The sequence below is a fragment of the Rhincodon typus genome, chromosome 5 (assembly GCF_021869965.1).
Source record: "Rhincodon typus isolate 14 chromosome 5, sRhiTyp1.1, whole genome shotgun sequence".
Lineage (NCBI taxonomy): Eukaryota > Metazoa > Chordata > Chondrichthyes > Orectolobiformes > Rhincodontidae > Rhincodon > Rhincodon typus.
The window spans coordinates 11,598,802-11,606,961 of record NC_063336.1 but is presented as its reverse complement, the minus strand read 5'-3'; positions in this window follow the sequence as shown (position 1 = coordinate 11,606,961).

The window sequence follows — 8,160 nt, the reverse complement described above, 5'->3', positions numbered from 1 at the left end:
CGCTGATTGCTGTGCATTTGCGGAGATTTTAGTACCTGCTTTATGGTGACAGCTCTGATGGGAAAATGACTATAATCTGCGTCAGTCTGTGAAACGTTTGTGTGACAAGACAGATGAGAATTGGCAACAAACAAGAGACGTTATGTAGCAACGAGAATCTCTGGGAACATGTTTGAATGGATAATTTATTGATTACTTGATCTGTTGGTGCCCCATATAAACGGAAAATTCCATCTTTATATAGAGACAGGTGACTGCAAGGGACATGCAACGTCACGTACTTCCCCCCACCAACCTCCGAATCCGACGCATCCTCCGACATTTCCGCCACCCGCAATCAGACCCCCACCACCAAAAAGATATTTCCTTTCCCGCCCCTGTCCTCTTTCCGCAGGGACCATTCACTCCGCAACTCCCTCATCAGCTCTGCACTCCCCACCGATTCCTCCACCACACCCTGTACCTTTCCCTGCAAATGCAAGAGGTGTAACACCTGCCCCTACACCTCCCCTCTCACCTCTATCCAAGGTCCCAAATAATCCTTCCGTATCCAGCAGAATTTCACCTGCACGGCATCCAACCTGATCTACTGCATCTGTTGCTCCTGATGTGGTCTCCTCTATATCGGGGAGACCAAACACAGACTCGGGGACCAGTTCGCGGAGCATCTGAGCTCTTCACGCAACAACTGGCCTGACTTTCCGGTTGCCATCCATCTTAACTCCTCCTCCCACTCTTCTGATGACATGTCCATCCTTGGCCTCCTGCACTGTCAGAGCGAGGCCTAACATAAACTGGAGGAACAACACCTGATATTTCACCTTGGAAGCTTACAGCCCAACGGCCTCAATATTGACTTCACCAGCTTCAAAATCCCTCCACCCCCAGGCTTATCCCACGTCTAGCCCTTTCCCTCCTCCTCACCTCAAGCAGATCCCAGACTGATTGACAGTGGGTAGGTTACTCACAGTTCTGTTGACACTTTCAGATGTGTTGCTGATGCTGAGAGGGGGCTGATGGGGTGATAACTGGTCAGAGTGGGTCTCTCCTGTTTTTGTCAACAGGACGTACTCGAGCAAATTTTCATCTTGCCTGGTAGATGACACTGCTGCATTTGTACAAAAACAACCTGAAGAGAACCACGATGAATTTTAGAGCACATGGCATCTCTGAAAGTCTTGCCAATGATCTCTTCATCTTGTTTTCAAGGTGTGTTGTGAAAGAATTTGCAGGATTACCTCGGACCACAGCTCATCAACTTGAAGAGGTTTGAGTATGAATTCAGTAACATGGCAATTAACACCAAAAAGATTGCAGATAGAATTTATGATTATCAGCGGAGAGATCAGTACACAATTACAAATGTCGGGCAGCTGTGAAAGATGGCTCAGGATGTTGCTGCGCAGAGTTTGAGTGCAAAAATGACGTCTTTTAGATATAGAAGAGAAAGAAACATCAATTGCTTTTGAAAGAGGTGGGGTCAAGGCACACACGCAGGGTAGAGGCAAGTGATTAGATAGAAAAGAAAAACAAACCACAGTTCTTTAACTAGTAAGGAGATTAAAAGAACAGACAACTTGTGTTTATGCAGAACCGTTCAAATCTCAGATCATACCAAAGTTCTTCATGGCCAACGAAATGCAATGTTGTCATATAGGAAAGCAAAGCCTAATTTATTTATGAGCAGGCTCACTCCAAAAGCAATAGCAAACATGATTTCTAAGTCACTTTTAATGGCCTTGGTTTAGGGATGAATGTTTGGACTTCTCCTCACTCTTCTTCTTAAGGTCTTTGACATTGAAAAGTACCTTGGTTTAATGCCTCATTTAGAAAGCAGAGCCTCTGACTGTGTAACGCTGTCTCACAACCACATGCTATAATTCAGAGTCACAGTTCCAGAACGATACATGACTTGTTCATGACTCTTGTGGCTACCAACCTTGATTAATTTCTGAAGCTTGCAGTTCCTTGTTGGACACTTGCTGTAACACAAAGGGATACACCAGTGACATTCTGTCATCTGTGTGAGCTAGTGTTTTCAAGCATGTATTTTATTAAGAAAAACAATATGCAAAGCCAATTTAACAATGAACGTTTGCAGCCCTGCTTGAGATCGAAAATGACAGTGCACTGTTCAGATTATGCACAACTCTCCAAAGAAATCCTAATGCAGAAGTTGCATCAAAGTAATCTTTTCCTTTTTTAGTTCCCAATTTTATATCCATCTTTTACTTACACAAATATAAACATATATTCTCAATGGTAATGCTGTGACCAGTCAGAATACATTAACCATCCAATTAACACTTTCTTTCACATGGGGTATAAATTGTTGCTCCATTTTAAATTTGGACTCTTGTGTCTGTCCTAATAAGTGTAAGACAATAAGATGTGATAGTATAGGTAACACAGTGTGAAGCTGGAGGAACACAGCAGGCCAGGCAGCATCAGAGGAGCAGGAAAGCTGACGATTTGGGTCAGGACCCTTCTTCAGAAATGGAGGAGGGGAAAGGGAGCTCTGAAATAAATCGAGAGAGGAGGGGTGGGGCTGGGGAAGGTAGGTGGGATGGTGATAGGTGAGTGCCGGTAGGCATTAGTGGGGATTGGTCAGTGAGGTGGGAGGAGCGGATAGGTGGGAGAGAAGACGGACAGGTCAAGGAGGCGGGGATGAGAGGGAGGGTTGATCATGGGATGAGGCTGGGGGTGGGGAGATTTTGAAACTGATAAAAGTCCACATTGAGACCATTGGGCTGTAGGCTCCCAAGGTGGAATATGAGGTGCTGCTCCTTCAGTTCCTGAGTGGTGTCTTTTTGACACTGGAGGAGGCCCAGGATGGACGTGGGGAGTGGGGAGTGGGGAGTGGGGAGTGGGGAGTGGGAATTGTTCATGACTGGAAGGTGTTGTCATTTGTTGTGAACAGAGCGCAAGTGCTGTACAAAGCGGTCTCCGAGCCTCCGCTCGGTCTCACCGATGTAGAGGAGTCCACATCGGGAGCAGCGGATGCAGTAGACCACATTGACGGATGTGCAGGTGAACCTCTGTCTGATGTGAAATGTTTGTTATCTCTGACTCCAGCATCGGCAGTTCTTGCTAGCTCCAAGATGTGACAGCATGTTTATTTTCTAACAACACTCAAATATAAAAGTGCTTGTCTCCTGGTTCTAACATTTTATTTTCATTTATATTTCTAGCCACCATATCAGCTTCAATGTTATTTAATCATTGTTTTAAATTTGATAACACTGCTGCTAAAATTTCAAATCTGTTGGTGCAATGAGTAGATAACAGGATGCTTGCAATTTTTTTTATTGAATTGAAAGTGCATCCATAATTTAACATATTCATTGTTAGTGGCTGCCTTGCAGAAGTTACAGCACATAAGATAATATGTTCTTTGCTGCTTTGAGAAGAATGGTTTATTGTATTATTAACATTGCTGATTGCTTGGCCACATTATGTTTTCACAGAGAGATGCTGTGAATCTGCTTTATAGGCAGAGGTCAATGTGTTACCACTGTGCCAAGCTGACATCACTAAAGTGAACATGTCAAACAAGGCAAGAAAGTAAAGTAGAAAAATCAATAGGCTACTGGGGAAACAAAAGAAATGTTGCTAATTCAGAATAATTTTATAATCAGTCTAATAGAGATCTTAATATTATTGATTAACATGGAAATAATGGGATTACAGCAATAACTGAAATACAAGTCAGATCAGGTTTGGTAACCAAGGCCTTGCTAAAACTATACAAGGTACTCATCAGATCACAGATGGAATACCGCAAACAGCTTTGAGCCCCTTATCCCAGCAAAAATATCCTGCTATTGGAAGCCGTCCAAAAAAAGTTCACAAGGCAGATACCAGGTATGGAAGGACAATGTTATAAGGAGAGGTTGAATGGGTTGGGCCTGTACTAATTAGAGTTTAGAAGAATGAGAGACAACTGTATTTAAACGTACAAGATTCTTAGGGGATTGACAGGCTAGATACTGAATGACCCGTTTCTCTTTGTGGGAGAATCTAGGACCAGAGGGCATAATCTCAAAATAAGGGGTCGCACATTTAAGGCAGAGATGAGGAGGAATTTCTCTCAGAGGGTAATGATTTCTTTAACGCAGAGGGCTGTTGAGGTAAGGGTCATTATGTATATTCAAGGCTGAAATAGAGAGATAGTTAATCAGTAATGGATATAAGGGTTATGGGGAAAAGGCAGGAATGTGGAATTGGGGATTATCAAATCGACCATGATCTCTTTGGGCTGAATAGCTTACTTCTGCTCCTATATATTATGGTCTTGTGGTCTTGTATGAAACATTCTGGAGAAATTGGGGAGGGAATAGAAGAGTTGAGGTCATGGAGTTGGTTAGAGAGAATGTTATCACATTGAAGTATAGGGATTTGCATTGAAATAAAAGCACAACACTGTGGATGAAATTTAAATATTTCAGATGTTGGAATCCAGAAATATAAACAGAAAATTTCTGAAGAAACTCAAAGACTTGCAGCATCTGTGGAGAGAAAATAGAGTTAACATTTTGATTCTGATATGACGCATCTTCAGAACTCAAAGGGATTTGTCTTGAACTGAGGAAGAGCGGGTGTGGTTGGAAATGTTATTTTGGGCTCATTTTATCACGGATTTAGAGCAAAATTGAGGAGAACATTTTGATTCTAATTTGAATCATGGTGGCTCAGTGGTTAGCACTGTTTCAGTGACCTGGGTTCGATTCCAGCCTCCGGCAACTGTCTGTGTGGAGTTTGCACATTCTCCCCATGTCATGGGTTTCCTCCAGGTTTCCTTCCACAGTCCAAAGATGTGCAGGTTAGGTGGATTGGCCATGCTAAATTGCCCGCAGTGCCCAGGGATGTTTAGGTTAGGTGGATTAGGTGTGGAAAATGCGTGGTTATAGGGATAGGGTAAGGGGGTGGGTCTGGGTAGGATACTCCTTGGAGGGTCAGTATGGAATTGAAGGACTGAATGGCCTGCTTCCACACTGTAGGGATTCTACGATTCTGTGAAAAGTGAATGCCTTCTTGTAAACTTCTTGGCAAATCTCATGTTTTGCTTCAGAAAGGGTCTGGATTAGACAGGAGGTAGTATTAAATTGTGTTCAGGGCTGTTTTCTCAGTTAAGTGTGCTGCTGCTTCAGAGAGGAAGGAAGTTACAGCCACATAAAAAAAAAGGAAACTTGCCAAGATTAAATGGAAGGAGGAATTGGCATGCGAAACCATACATCAGCAATGGGAAATGCTTGAGCAGGGGGCTGGAAAGATACAAAGCCTGCTTCATTCCAATAAATTTACCATGGAGGACGTCCAAGACTTTGGCTTTCATGAATGAATTAGTTCAAATTTGAAAAAATATAGATGCATTTAACATTACACCATAAACAGTAAAGAGAGGAAGAAGTACAATTAAAGGCAGAGGCAAAGTTGTGAAAAGGAAAGATTAGAAAGGCTGGTAGGGAATGGGAGAGAGATTGGTCTAAACAGGGTGGCAAAACGTTATCAAAGGACACATTTATAGAATGTGAAATAGTCAAGGCAGAATCAGGGCCAGCAAGGCAGCAAATTTGTCGTGAAGAGCAAGGGAAAGACAATTGTACTTAAGACTGCAATAATAACAGAAGATATGAAAATCATTCATAACTTTTCCAGTCAATCACTTTTATGCCTGTCCTGATAATAATTCTGGCATCAGCAATATTTTGCTTTTGTTTACTTGAAATCAAGACATTTTCACAGCGAGGGTAGATAGATATGGAAACTTCCTTGACTGACTGATGTGAGTGTCGAACACCGTCCCAGAATGGGATGGTGTAGTCAGTGGGGCACTTCAGGAATCTGTGTTGGGTTGTCCTTATTTATCGCCTGCATCACAAAGAACCCCAAGCTGCAGAAATGGCAAGCAGGAAAAGAGCAGGCTGATGCTATTAGTTGACTGCATGAGGAATGGGGGAAAGAAGTTTAAGGTGTGAGCAAGGGGCGTATGAGGAACAACGTTGTTATGCATCAGGGGCAGTAACCTTGAGTGCAGTACCCACGACAACAATCCAATCAATAAATGCCCAAAGGAAATTGGATGTGCACTTGAGGAACATAAATGTGCAATGACCTACACTGCAGAGAGCTAGCAAGGACTCAATGGGGTGACCAACAGGCCTGGATTGAAGATGGCAACTGGTTGGGAATTGGTGGAGCCTGGTGAGGCCACATGGAAGCCCTTGTAGAAAGACTGTAGTGTCTATCTTTTTAGCTTATTTCTTATTTACGTAAGTTATGTATGTATATCTGTAATGGAGTGTAACTTCTTTCTTTATTTTTTCTATGTTTGTACCTAAGATTTGTACCCCAGACCTAAGATGGTGCTGTATTTTGGTGACTGTGTACACTTCTTACTGTCCTCCTGTTATTTTGTAACGTGACTGTATGTGACAATAAACCTAAACCTAATTCTGAATTATGTGCCTTGACTACTATATGCTGCTATACCTCTATGATGTAGACTGCCTCACAGCGGTGATGAGTGGAGCATCATAGTGAAACACTTCTACCTTTTCTCCACTTCCTGTTCCCTCAACCCTACACCTAATCCCACAACCACATAATTTCCTGAGACAAACAAAAAACAGAGCATGTACAGGATGAATAAACTTAGGGAATGAAAAATGGCGCAGGAGACTACGTGTACACATAAATTGAAAGGGTCTCATTATCCTTACTTTGCCTCACCACCAATTTTCATCATGTCAATATTTGCCAATGAAAATGGTTCCATCACTAGTTCCCATTCAGAAATCTGTGTCAACCTACACAAGGTAGTTTCAGGCTCCAGCCACAAGGTGGTTCTGTCCTTGAAGTCCCTCAAATCCATTTCAATCTTGGATATTAGAGAAAAATCTCAGTAAAAGTGCAACGCATAGCTAACAATAATGGATTGCTGTGTGAAGAGCTGAGAAATTATGATTACATCTGAGAGAGGTATGTTCGAATGAATTTCCAGAATCCTTAAGGGTCATGATTACCAAAATCAATTCTTCTGCTGATTGGTGAGACAGTGATGAGACAAGATGATGAAAACCATTAAAAAAATAATAATTTTACGTAGATGTGCTGCTGATAGAATTAGATTATTGCTTCTGAAAGAGAAACACTAATATGTGTTAGAAAGGCATGTAAAGAGAGACAATTTTCCTCGCACAAACTATCCTGAATCAGTCCCCACCTCTCCAAATACATTTAAATCCTGTCTTTCAGAATTACCTCCAGCAATTTAACCACCACTGATGTCAATTATACAGGTCTATAGTTCCCAGGCTTTTCCTTACAGCCTTTCTTAAACAAAGGCATAACATTAGCCACCCTCCAGTCCTCTGGTACTATAACCGTGTTTATAGACGGCACAAATATCTTGCTAAGGCACCTGCAATTTCCTCTCTAACCTCCTAGTGTCCCGCGATACAGCCAATCAGGTCCTGGAGATTTACCTACCTTTATGTTATCTAAGAGCTTCAGCACTTCCTCACATGGGAGTGCTGTGACTATTAACGAGAAAAGAGACCATCAGAAACTTGAAAAAGCTGAGAATTTGGGTGAGACCAAAGGACTAAATCTAGAACTTACATTTTCAGGTAGGTAAAAAGTTTGCCATAGTCCCACTCCCTCATTAACGAGAAGAAGAGACAACTGGATGGTGAATTTAACCCAAGGGTCACCACACCTCAGGCAAGGGGTGAGATTGAGAAGGCAGGACCATCATTGGTGATCTCAGCTAATACACTGCTGGCATCATTCAGTGTTACAAACTAGCTGTCTAGCCAATTGAACTAACCAAGTCTCTACCGTTTCACACACTCTGCAGCTTTAGCTGTAAGAAATAGGAGCAGGAGTAGGCCATCTGACCCATCGAACCTGCTCTGCCATTCAATAAGATCATGGCTGATCTTTTCATGGACTCAGCTCCACTTACCCACCCACTCACCACAACCCTTAATTCCTTTACCGTTCAAAAATCTATCTATTTTCACCTTCAAAGCATTCAGCAAGGTAGCCTCAACCGCTTCACTGGGCAGGGAATTCCACAGATTCACAACCCTTTGGCTGAAGAAGTTCCTCCTCAACTCAGTCCCAAATCTGCTCCCCTTTATTTCTAGTTTCACC